The sequence below is a fragment of the Ambystoma mexicanum genome, chromosome 5p (assembly GCF_040938575.1).
Source record: "Ambystoma mexicanum isolate Mex_15411 chromosome 5p, UKY_AmexF1_1, whole genome shotgun sequence".
Lineage (NCBI taxonomy): Eukaryota > Metazoa > Chordata > Amphibia > Caudata > Ambystomatidae > Ambystoma > Ambystoma mexicanum.
In genome coordinates this window covers 182,910,709-182,924,011 of record NC_090930.1, presented here as the reverse complement: position 1 = coordinate 182,924,011, position 13,303 = coordinate 182,910,709, and the positions used below count along the sequence as shown (strand labels likewise).

Genomic DNA, 13,303 nt, shown 5'->3' with positions numbered 1-13,303 from the left:
ACTCCTAAGTCACCAACTTTGTTCTTGAGTGGGATTGTTTCATCAGAAACAGGAAGTTGCTGGGCAAAGCATGTTAATCTAATCTAGCAAGTGTTGCGAACGTAGTTTTAGGATCTAAGATTTAGAGCCCGGGTCTTTAAAGCTGTTTCTTTCCATCCATGTCTGGTCAGCCTTCACGACTCTGAAGAGGACTTTAAATTGAGCCACAAGTCATGTGACCGACCTAGATTTGCTTGCTTTTAGTGTAGGAGTGGATGTTTGCCAGGTCATCTTTCAGAAAACAAACTAGTACCTTTATATCTACGCTAGGAGGGTAGAGGAAGATAGAGGTGTGAGATTATGCCTTCTTTTATGTAGTCGGTCAGTTCAGATGGATACTAATGTGGATCCGTACTGTGGAGAGGGAGAAGGCATGTCTGGCATTTGTCGAATATGGCATGTATCTCGTTGGGTTCTTTGATCTTTTTCTATTATTTCCGAGGGCCTGTATAGAGCTGTGAGGTATCTGTAGTTGTTAACTTTATGCAGATGTGCAGCTGTTTTTTAGGAGGGGTTGATAAGGGAGTATTTTAAAGCCTTGGGATCACATTGATGCTAGAAGGAATGGTTGTGTGTTGTGGTTCGTGATTGTGTGTGCATGGTGTGTACTGGTGGATGTCGTGCAGGGGTTACTTGTCTCTTTCACAGGTTGGAGAACTTATATGAGTGGATTGACCGTTGCATCCTTCACAAGTGGGAAGGTGAAGCCTGTTGCTGGTAAGGATGTTGGCTAAATGTGTGCATGTCTACAGTGTATTAGTCTGTACCAGGGAGGGTTCACTCATTGGCATTCTGTTGCGCAACTGAATTTCTGTTCTTATAAACCTTCTTAATGAGGAATGTCGATACTTTGTCACATACCTCTGATGTTCAGGAATGGTGAAGGTTATACATTGTGGGGCGAAAAAATACAGAAATCCTTTGAAAAGTTTCTTATAAACTATTAAAATCACTAACACCAGCAATGGTTCTAAGCTTCCCTTGGCTGGAAATATGGATCTGTGGTAACCGCATTCATTTGGGGAGTTGCTTTCTTTAGGAGGAGTTGATTGAGAGCCTTGGATTAGCAACATCCCGGAGGGACCTGCTGGTGGGTGCTGTGGTTCCTGGTTGTGTGGCTGGTCAGGATGTTGGCTAGATGTCTGCCTGTCTTCACTGGGTTGCCCTGTAGCAGGTACGGCTCTCATGACCGCTCTTCGGAATCAATGTAGATATCCTGCCATATAGTCCTGATGAGCCGGTCATGGTTGAGGCTGTGAACTGTGGGGAGATAAACCTCTGTTGTATTACAGTCAGTGCCCTTCCCCTAACTTCTGCATGCAGATTGGAGAAGATTATAGCCGCTGTAATACATCTGTTGGCTAAGGCGATAAATGGATCATCAGAATTCCTGTGGTGTTACGACCAGTGACCTCCAAAGCCACTGACAATCAGGTGACTCATTTTGACTCCTTGAACCAAACCTGCTTGGCACCAGAAGGGTTCCCATTGTGAAACGGGAAACCAGCACTTTCTGTGACGAATGGGACAGCAGAGGACGCCAGCTGCTATGTCCCCTCACAGGGACCCACCCAAAATCTGGGGTTCATGCAATCCTCATTTCAATCCCTACCAGCGATAAAGAACAGGATGAGCATCAGCGACAGAGGACTTCCCTGAAGTGGACAATCCTGTATAGTGGAGACCGAAAACTCAAATGGGCAAACACAGACTCATCAAAGAGTTTGGCGTGCCAGCTGATGCTACGATGATTTTTGATTGATTTACCAGGCTGCAGGCATGCAGTAGCCGGGCAGAGAGCTGCCAGTGAAATGGATGTATGGAAAAGTAGCACAAAGAAAGCAGGCGAATTAAACAAATCAGTAGAGAGAAGAGACGAGACACCAGGAAGTAATCTTCATGAAAGGCAAATATGTGAAGTGTTTTAGGAGGTGAAGACAGGAGCCAAGAGAGGACTGGAGCAGGACGTGTCGAGGGGAGCAGAAAGTGAGGAGAAAAGGGAGATGAAAAAGCATGCAGAAGCTCCTTTGTGGAGATAGCAGCAGGAGGCGAGAAAGAAATTGAGAGAGATAGAGAGAGAACAGAGTGAGAGAGAGAGAGAGAGAGAGTGAGAGAGAAACAGAAAGGTAGAGACAGGAGGTGCCAGGGGCTCTTTTGATGATCCTCAGACAGGACCTGAGGCTTAACTTGGTAGTCTTCTTCAATTGCTGTGGAGATAACCACGGATCGGTCCCAGGAGCTTTAACTTTTCTGAATCCTGAATGGAGTAGAACTAGTAGTCACCACTAGGTTCTGGACTTCCAATTACTCTCTGTTGCCCATATGTAATTAGTTGTCCATATAATTTGAATCTGTATATTATCTGTAAATGATGCCTTGTTCTTGTACCTACAATTTGAATCTGTATATTATCTGTAAATGTTTCCTTGTTCTTGCACTGCCTAATACCTGCCCTGTTTGCATTTACTATGTTGTATCCTAAGTGATGCGCCCGGATGCCCTTGGGCCAGGTGCGCTATGTAAATAAATAAAATACAAATACAAATACTTTCTGGTAGAATGAGCACCACATTCTTTAACCAGTAACAGGACATGACATCTCTTGCGAGTCTGCAGGACAGAATATCCCTTCAGGGTGATAAGAACATCCTATTCCTTATTAGTAAGAATGGTGTAATACCACGTATTAGTGAGAAGGACACAATATCCCTTCTTAGTGAGAAGGGCAGTTTTTCTAAAAGTGGACTGGCATACTATGGCTCTGGAATAGGGAGAAGTCAGAAAGGTACTATTCTGCTGGTTGGTTTAGAAACAGTGAGATGAACACTGTGTTCCTGTGAAGAAGACCTGGAAAACAGGTGGATGTGCCCTCTATCCCAATGACTGTCTGATGAGTATAGAAGGGGCGGGGCTATATTCATGTGACTATATGAACCAGGATACCCTGAGACTATGTTGAGATTGACCAGATTCCTTACTAGTGAGAGCACTGACACATTAGTGTTTGACCAATGCTGAGTCACTAGGTTTGGACCGTTCCTATGGAGGATTTCCAAAGGCCTCATTCTGATATTGGCGGTAAGGGGTTAATGATGTGGTAATGGTGCCGGTGCCGTCAACCCCTTACCGTCGCATTACGAGGTCCTTTAGCGGGTCCCGCTAAGGGCGGCTGGTTTTTCCAGGCGCCCTTAGTGGGAGCCACTAAAGGACGAGCATGCTAATAATGGCCCCGTTATTAACGGGCTCGTTATTAGCATGGTCCCCATTCCCATTGAGCCCTATGAGGTGGGAGCCCTCCAAGGTTGGAATAGCCCGGTAATTCCCCATTCAGGGAACCCGGACCCGGTATGCAGTAAGGGGGTAGCCATGGTGCTAACAGCAGCATGGCTACCTCCAACCTCGAAATCAGGACCCAATGTTAGTCGTCAGAGCAGATCTATCGGTCAATATGCTGCATTTTTCGCAAAGCAGACACTGTATCTGTAGTGGTCCTGTACCACTCACATCAATGCAGTTTTAGTAGTAAGGAAGACCATGTTCTTGGTCCATATATTTTTATAACTTTAATAAGAATAAGTACCCACCTTGGTGTACTGTTGATTATAACACACAAGAAGTATCATCACATATTTTAAAATTACATTGAAATGCAATTGTCAATTGTCATCTCCAGCCTGTTCACATGAATATGTCTCTAATCCCATAACATCAGTAGCTTTTTTATTTTTTATCATTGGGGCACTGGGCATGCACACAGGCATCTTTACCACATGATACATCCCCCCTCTTCCAATATTTGGCAAGGTTTCCCAACTCAGCAGTGCTCTTCCCATAAGAGAGAGGAAGCAGGATAGTCTTGAAAATCAGAAGGACGACAGATATGTTGTCCTGGCAACCAAACCATGAAGCTGTCCAAATGAGTGTGTATATGGTTTATCGGTACAAGCACTTTAATGTTAGATGAGTGCTGTAAAAAATAAAACGTGAACCAAGCTATGTGTTTAGTGACTCAAGCACACAACAGTTTTATCACTGACATATTCCAAATCGCTCTTTAAGTTTATATATAGCAGTCGGGAACCCTCAATGGTGCTATTGTTCACCTTCACCTTTCATACAGGTTTATTCCACAAAGGCTGCAAAAGAAGTGTGCCAGACTGTCTATCTTGTAGGTATTAACTTCCTTCAAAAAAGACTTGCACTGTTTATTCTAGGTTTTGATAGTGAGCTTTGCTCAATAGGACAAGTGTAACATTCTTATTATGACTAAACACTATGCTGGAAGTGAACATTATAAATTGAAGCATGACACATAGATTTCTTCACGATTATGCTCCCTCCTTACTCGAAGACAGGATACAACCATACCATGCCTCAAAGGCCCTTCACTTTGTAGATAAACTGCTCTGGAAAGTCTCCACTCCCCAATTTTCCAGCAGACGTCAGGCCAGATTCAGTTGCGACCCAAAAGTCCCTGGAACAGCCTTCTCCTCTAAATGCAACACGCAATTCGCTGCTGCAATTCGGAAAGCTTGTGAAGTCCAGGCTTTTCAACGCACGCAGATTAACTTTATTCCACCTTGAACATTAATTCATTTTCTCTTGCTTCTCTGTTTCCCACCCATATCCCTTATTTGCTTCCGTCTTTCTCTTCCTGTTCAGCCGAGCACCTAGTAACAATACCTTTTGTGGTGCGTGCAATACAATCACTCAAATAATTTAATAAATTAGCATTGTAAAATTAATTTTAAAAAGAGACAGTGTACAATTAAAGCACAATTAAATAATGGTTCTTTTTTTTATAATAGCTTCTTTTTTAAATTAACATATTTTGTCTCTGAAAAAGTGCTTATATCTTGGAACTGGTCATACTCAGATTAAAACCAATAATAGCTTTCTTTTATGAGCATAAAAGCAATGTTTAATTGTGTGCACTGATGCACCCGCATGTGTGTTACAGTATGCACAAACACTAGTAATTAACAAATAAATGCTAACATTAATTAAAAACCACCGAAAGTTGCACACTCAATTTTAGACACTGGCGCATGGATCTCTGAACCTTTAGAAGGTCTAGAAGAACCCCAACACTCTGCAGACCCTAGAGATGTCCCCTTCACCTCTCCAGCATGGACAAGGTGCCCTCAGCATGATGGTGACATTCCTGCATGACAGAGCCATGACAATATGAGTTTGCAAACACCAGGCCGTTCTCCAGCTTGGGGGATGGCTCTGTCGCCGCTGCCTCTAATTCTTCAATATGCCTGTGTTTTTTCTCTGGTCGTTCTGCTATCAGCAATGACTGGGTTGGCTCTAGCAGATGTAAAGCTGAGGAGGGAAAGAGACACAGAGAAAAAGGAATAGAGAGAAAGAGAGAGGGCAGTAGAGAGAGGGAGAGATGGAGACAGAAAGGGAGAGACAGGTGTTATAGCTAAACACACTGGGGAAGGAGAGGTAGAGAGAACACTGAGTCATCGTATGATACGCTGCTAGATAGAGTTATTCTGCACCCCAGACTGGCCCCTCACCCTTTGCAAAGATCTGCATAACCTGACAGCTGGCTGACTCAACCTTTCATCTTTTTTTGATGCTGAAAAGCGCACCACTGGGAATGGTAATCACCACAACTTGTGCTGCAGCGCAGCAGAGCTGTGAGAGCTATCTCTATGCAAGTGTCCTCATATTATTGTTCCCAACAACACAAGCAGAGCTTTCTTCTTCACTCTTTTTTGTTTCCGCTTCATAGCAAATTATGGTGTTTTGCTCCCTCATTCTGCATTTTTTGACAGTCCAAAAATGCTATGTATAATGTGCCTAAATTTAGCAGAGCACGGTTAATGAGTTCAGCTGCATCCTATTTCAAGAATAAAGTAGATGGTGGCTTAGTTTCTCCCTGTATTTTTTGTATAACATTTTACACATAAATAGTAATATGTATGAATCAAATTCTTTTTTGGACCCCACTCCACATACAACAATTCAGTACACTAAGGTAGAAATAGGTCATGCAACATTGCCATAGTACATATAATGACGGGATGGCGTGGTCATGAAAACAACATACAATTGTCTGCTAATTTACAGTTCCTTACAAAGCAGTACATTATACTTTTTGCACACGGAAAACACATATGAGATCACTTCACTCAGTGCACCAGGATGGGGCAAATATATCCGGAATGTCATTTGGGGGTCGCCAGGGCAGGGACGTCATTTCACCAAAATGCCTGGGGTAGCAGAAGTGACATCATATGACCGGAAGCTGATGCCATTTGACCCCACCCCATAGTGACATCATGGGAAGCGATGGAACACGACCATTTTCTACTTTGACAAAACAGGAAGTGGCATCTCATAGCATTGTTTCTACGTACAATATGAACAATATGGTTACAATATCGCTGTAACGTGATATACATTTCATACAAGAATGGATCAACATATCTACCAGTAGAAAAAAAACTTGCTATAGCTGCAACTTATGATAAGCAAAATACATAGACTGAAATGGATGCTTATTCTACTCTAAATGCGTTTTGGAGGATTGTGTCTGCTTTGTTAATTTGAGGTGTTTAAGAACAGACTAAATTACGGACTGAACCCCTGAAGTCTGCCTGAAATAAATCTTTAATGAGTCTAGCAATTATTGTTTAGAATTCCAGAAAGACATTTGTTATTCCGATTCTTTCTTATTTAGGGTCACTACTCAAAGTGTTACACTTGTGGAACCCCCTGTTTTTTTTTTTAAAGACGCCTGAACAAGAAAGCCAGTTACTCTAGAAACAAAGAGGCACATGGCATTGGCCACAGCCCAGAAGCTTCAATTTGTAAAAGAACATTAAAAAAACGGCTAGCAGGGGGACCACGGGGTAGCAAGGGAGACCTCAGGGGTCACAAGTGCAACCCCTGGCAACCCCTAAATGTTGTCCCAGCGCCAGGAGTCACACCTGCAATGCCTGAGGTCTCCCTTGCTACCCCTAAGAAAAAGAAAATAAATGTTATTCTTTTTTAACTGGAAGCTCCTGGGCTGAGCCTGAATAAGAAAACATAGGAATAATAAATAATTTGTCTTTCTGGAATTCTATACAATAATTGCTAGACTCATTAAAGGTTTATTTCAGGCACACTTCAGTGGGTGAGCCACTGATTTTGTTGATTCTTAAACACCTCAAATTCACAATGCAGACAAAATCATCCATGTATGAGTTAACGGGTGCGAAGCGTACGGGATGCCGTGTAAGTGCGCTGCTTTCCTGGTGCTACCCTAAAGTCTTTAATACACAGTTATGAACCCTCCCAAAGGCATATATTTTGCCAAACTCTGAAGCCTTATAAGTAGATCCACGCAGGCTTGACATGTGGCAAACTTTGCACCAGACCTGCAGATGAACTGGCCTGCTGTTAAATCTCAGTTATCAGTTTAATGGTATCCACTACAGAGTGTAATTTGCTTTCTGACTTTGAGAACCTTCAGACATGTAATTGCTCATTTTACTATAGTCGGTAAAATAGCTATAGCTGGTAAGATAGCTCAGCGGGTTGATTGCTTGATGTTGCGGTGTGTGTGTGATCTGCAGGTTGCAGGTTCGAATCCTGGCAAGGCCGATTCAGCCTTTCATCCTTCTGAGGTTTATAAAAGAGTACAACATAGGTTGGGTGGTATTGTATGCATATTTGTTCTATATAAAGCGCTTAAGCGTAAGTGCTATACAATAACATATCATTTGGCCTTGGATTCACAGTAATGAGGTAATATGGGCCTATACACACTGATATTAACAATAAATATGATGATCTCTTCTTGTATGAAATGTACATTAAAGTGATATCATAATCATATTTTTCGTAGTGTATTTAGGAAAAATGCTATGGGATGTTTTGTCAAGGGATGAACGCTCGTCTTCCATCACTTCCTGTGATGTCACTTCGGTGTGGGGTCAAATGACGTCACTTCCTGTGATGTAATCAGAGGTCAAGGGTTGTGTGACGTCACCTCCGCTACCCCTGGCATTTTGATGAAATGGCATCCCAAATTATAAGGATGTGCTTCAGAGCTCCATTGCAGTAAATTCACTTCTATGCCTCATTACATTGACAGCACAACAGCTATAATTGGCTGGCAGTTAATTGAATTATACTGGAGAAAATAAATAGTTTGACTGATGAGCCCCAGAGAAGTCAGTAATAGGTTCAATCTCTGACTCCCATATCCTGTCACTTTATTTTTTTGTGTTAAAGAAGAAAAAAAAATAATTGTGCAAAGTAACATATATTAATATATTACCTATATATAAAAAAGAAATTCGCTGTGGCAGGGATTTGCTGTGGGTAATTTTCTTTTGAACAACTAATGTGTTATCGGGCATGCCAGATGTGATGCCATGCAATTCTTGTAATGTCTGTTAGAGTGATGTAATGACTAATTAAACAGTATTGCCTAATTATGCAGGCAATATGAGTGATTGCCAGGAAACCTGAGCTGTGGGCCCCAATGAATCGAGGCACCGTAATGAGGGATCACGTGACATAAGTGCTAGGTTTGCCCAGGTGGGAATGGGCAATAATGCTGGTATCAATCAGCCGCTAACCTGGCGTAAGGTCTGGGCCCAAATCTTTTCCCAGAAGAAGGTTCCAAGATGGCAGCTGGCCAACGAATGCTCAGCAGCTTATAAGAAATTGTCCTTCCTTTATTTTCCAGTCTTCTTTTGGAATGGTAGTGCTTCAGCCAGCATGACAAGGATACAGCAGTATCCATGGCAACGAATGGTGGCATAGAAGAGAATGGCTGGGGCATGTCTGAAGCAAAGTGATGAGCAGAGGCGGGTGTCGGGTGACCCGATGACACCCGGCATCGTAAGTGGATTCCTCTGAGCCATCAGGATCCATGCTCAGAATACACCAGAGAAAAGTGCCTGGAAGGCCTGGATTCTGATTGGCTCTCAGCATTCCAACATTCGGGTCATCATGGTAATGATTGTTATGATGTCTACGAGAGTTCCTTGATTTCCTGTTGAAACCTTTTTATTGTTCAAAAATGGACTGCTTGGTGAATGTATACTATACTGAAGAAGAAAGAAGTCATTAACACCTGATCTTTTGCATAACGGGTCTCAGCGTTTTTCTTCAATGAGGGTCACTTTGTAAGAGTAATACAATGCAAAGCGGCCTTACATATCAAAACGTCTGCCATTTTGGAAGCCTCTTGGCACATCGTTCTAGAAGTAAATGTTGGACAGAAGGGCAAAGTGAGAGAGACAAGAGGCAGGCACACATGCAGAAGGGTTGGTAATTGGGAGCTGGAGGAACATTTTCTGTGTGCTGGTCTGTTCCTAAGTAGTTCTTGGTGATGACAATTGTGCTGACTTCATATGCAGAGGGGAACCATTGGTGTTGGTGACTTTTTGACTTTCTACCAGCGAATTATGCAAAACGAAGCCTGATTTGCATATGGTCCTTTCCCATTTCTGTAATGACTATGCAGGTGAAGAACAATGGTCGTGAGGGTTGCCCAGAGAAATTGCCAGAGGTTCAAGGTTAATTCTAAACCTTCCAGCCATCACCTCTTTGTTTTTGCTTTGTCACCCCGAGTGGGACGGGTATGCCCAGACGTGGGTCCTGTGCCTGCTGGGCCTAGTGACTCAAGCTACTCATCTCTGATGACACCTAATGAGGCTGAAACATGTCTGGAATGATTGTAGTCTCATGCAGAAGGGATTTGACCTAGCAGTTTGGGCTGGGCTACCCCTTTTCGGGTCAGACCAAGCCTGATTGGCATATGGTCTTTCCCCTTTCTGTAATGGCTTGGCAGGCAAATCATTATGGTCTGGAGGGTTGCCTAGAGAAATTGCCAGAGGTTTAAGATTCATTCTACACCTTCCAGACATCACCTCTTTGTTTTGCTGCCTGCAGAGTGCATGATCTGGATAATATAGGATGTATGTGTGATGGCATAATTGGTGAATAGCTATGCAGAGCAATGTATGCACATCTCTGCTGGAGCTAGTGAGATGTCGGGTGGGGTATAAGCAGGCATTCAGCTGCAGTTACTGTACCAAGCTGTGTATGCACACACAGATGAGGGCAACATACTTGATCAAAAAGCTTCAGCCATTTTTGATCCCAGTTCAAGGGCAAGAAAGAAACAGCACTTTGTAAAGTGGTTGTGGTAATTTCACGCCAAGAATGATTTGTTGATTCTAGGCATCCCTGCAGTATAATGGACAGTGCCTGCAATTTAATTGTGGATGCTTGCCCGACTCTCCAGCGCCAAGTTACCTTTGGTGGCTGTGCGCTTAAGACATTAACGTAACATAACATAACACAGTTGCATCTCAATGAATGCCCAATTCCATACTGTGCACCAGTCTGTAAACCTAGCATTTAAACTCCCACTAGCAGAATTTTTCAGCTGTTTGGTACATTTAATACCAGCTCTCGCTCTTTCCTCTGCATGGCTACCTAGTGGGGTTTGGTCCTTTCACATCCACAGGCATAGCCGACACCATCCTCCTTCTTCCTGCATCACAGATATTTCACCTTCCCGCTGAGCTGATTGTCTCTCTGACTGCTAGACTGCACAGTGTTGGTTCTAGAGTCTTTTGTCTCTTTTTGTTGCATCTTCCTCGTCCCAGTACCAGAGTGGTGTGTGTAAGAGTGAATGTCAGTGGGTAACTAGAAGTCTGACCTACAGTAGCCCACAAAGGTCGGGGGATTAAGGGGACATTTGAAGAGGGAAAAGGGGGATGCCATGTCTCATCTAAGAGTACCTCATCTCCTCTCCCCGTCAACTCCACCCAGGTAGTCCTCCCTCGCATTGCCACCCCCAGGGTCAGGACCCAATATCGATGGCCTTTCCCTGCCCCCCCAGGGAGGAGGTTATCTGGGGAAAAGAAGTGAGGACACCCTCAGACTCCTCACACAGTACACTGCAAACACAGTTCGAATCATCTCTGCTACCCAAGCACCAGCGGTGAAAACAAGCATAGAGCCTTTCAGGCCAAATCGATAAACGTTTAACTGTATTGAGATGTAGGCCTGTAAAAATAGAAAGGAAGGTGAATGGCCGAGCACAGGCAGGGCCACGCCTGTCCCGAAGGACAAACCAATGGGAGCCAGATTATAGGTTGTGAGCTGCTAAAATGAACAGTATACATTTAGGGAACTAGTGCCCCCCAGGAGAATGGCCACACCATTTGAACTGCCAAATGCCCTTAAAACAGAATTCCTAAATCCATCAGAATTTGGTTGATTAGTGTGGTCCTCGAAAGGCCCAGACAAAGCTCCAGGGAGGCGCAGCTGATAAGGGGGAAGCCAAGAGTGAAACACCCTGTGGTTTCTGATATGAGGAGAAGGAGGTGATGCCAACAAATTTAGTTCAGTGACGGGGAGGCATGGTGGCAAGCCTGCATGTCTGGCATCAAGAGAAGCGTATCATCATTCTTTTTTTTCTCATCACTTTATTTAAATTTTCACAAAAAACAGCATATTCCACCATTACATAGGTGTTGTTTTGTTATAGTCATCTAATTTTTCACATATTGCAAATAAGCGACACAATTCAGAGCAATACATTCTATTAGTAATACAAATCCCAATCAATTTAAAGCAACACATTGTAATGCACAAACCACATATACAAAGTCCAAACCACACAACCCCTCAGCTAGACTAATACATATATATCCAATCATTAAACGCTCTAATCTACACTCATCCATACATATCAATGAAGGGTCCCCATAATTCCAGATAAGTTTCTTCCTGATTCTGTCTTTGCAGCATATGATTTTCAAAATTTGAAAGAGTTTGCATGTCTGACAACCAGCCCCCTACAAGTGTTTTTTTTGTCTTGTTTTCCACACTCTCAGAGCCAATTTGACCTAGGAGTTATCCATGGAGGTTATGTTAATGACCAGGTGCATACCAGATGACTAAGCCAAAGTTGAGGGTAACATTCCAGGTACCTCACCAATCAAGTAGCGGAGAACCAAGATGACGGAGTAGGAGGACCATGTGTTAGAGGACAGGGGCAGATTAGAATGTGGCGAATCGATTGAGGGACTATAGGGGATTGGTAGTACATATATAGGTGGTAGAAAATGAGGGTGGGGGATTAACACTGTATACTGTTTACATCACAAGTGATGCTAACTTCCATTAAAACCTAGTACTTGCTTTGAAGTAACAGAGAGGTCTGTATCAGTTTGGTTTTATGGGACTTTCTGTCACCTTTTTTTTCCTTGTCATATACAAAATAAACCTCGTTTTCCTTGCAAGAGGTGCACTGAGCCTTTTTCCTTAGAGGAATGTTTTTCATTATCTGGTTGTCTAGAGGTCTTGCCTTACAACCACAATGGAACCTGAACATAGTAAGTCTTGCTGTTGCACGCAATAAATGCAATTAATGGCCCTAATATAGGGAGTGGTTGCAACCAATTAGCCCTGCATGTACAGGTCTGAATCTATTTCACTGTAAACATTTCTTCATACAAGCTACCAACTGGATCACCTCCTTCCTCGAAGGAAGAGTAATGAAAGTGTTCTCCAATATAGCTAATGCAGATCCTACTACCATCAAGCACGGAGTCCCGCAGGGCTCATGCACGGCGCCTACCCTATATAACCTGTTCACCAAACCCCTCTTTGACAAACTGGATGCCCTGGGGATCACATACACCAATTACGCCGACGATACCCAAGTACTCCTCCCGCTCACAGGACTCTACCATCAGGACACAGCCACCCTCCAGAACATTTACGCCACCATCCAAGCTTGGATGGCCACAAACGGCCTATGTCTTAACGGAGACAAGACCGAAATTCTCATCCTTGGTCAAAAATCCTCACTCACTAACCTAGACCCACTATACACCAACTTCTCCATAGACAATTGCATCATCCCAGTTCTACCCTCTGTAAAAACACTAGGAGTACACATTGACGCTACACTCTCCATGGACAAACAAGTCAACTCCATTGTCTCTGCCTCCGCTCTGAGCACTAAGCTCATCAATGCCATCAAACCTTTCCTAACCAAAGATAATTGCCTCTCTATCGCCAGAGCCACCATTGGAGCTAAACTAGATTACTGTAATGCGTTACTAGCTGGCACCTCCAATTCCAATCTCATTAAACTCCAAACAACACAAAATAATGCTCTAAGAGCAGCTCTCAATATACCAAAAAGAAACCACATTGCACAAGCCAGAAAGGCAGCACACTGGCTACCTGTCAAAGATCGCATCACTTTCAAAATACTCACCAC

General features: G+C 43.3%; 1 protein-coding gene across 1 annotated transcript in view; it reads right to left on the bottom strand.

The window, feature by feature from the left end:
- The window catches only part of TRPC5 (transient receptor potential cation channel subfamily C member 5), a 1,352,993-nt gene that overhangs the window by 997,477 nt on the left and 342,213 nt on the right, over positions 1-13,303 (bottom strand). The window lies entirely within an intron of this gene.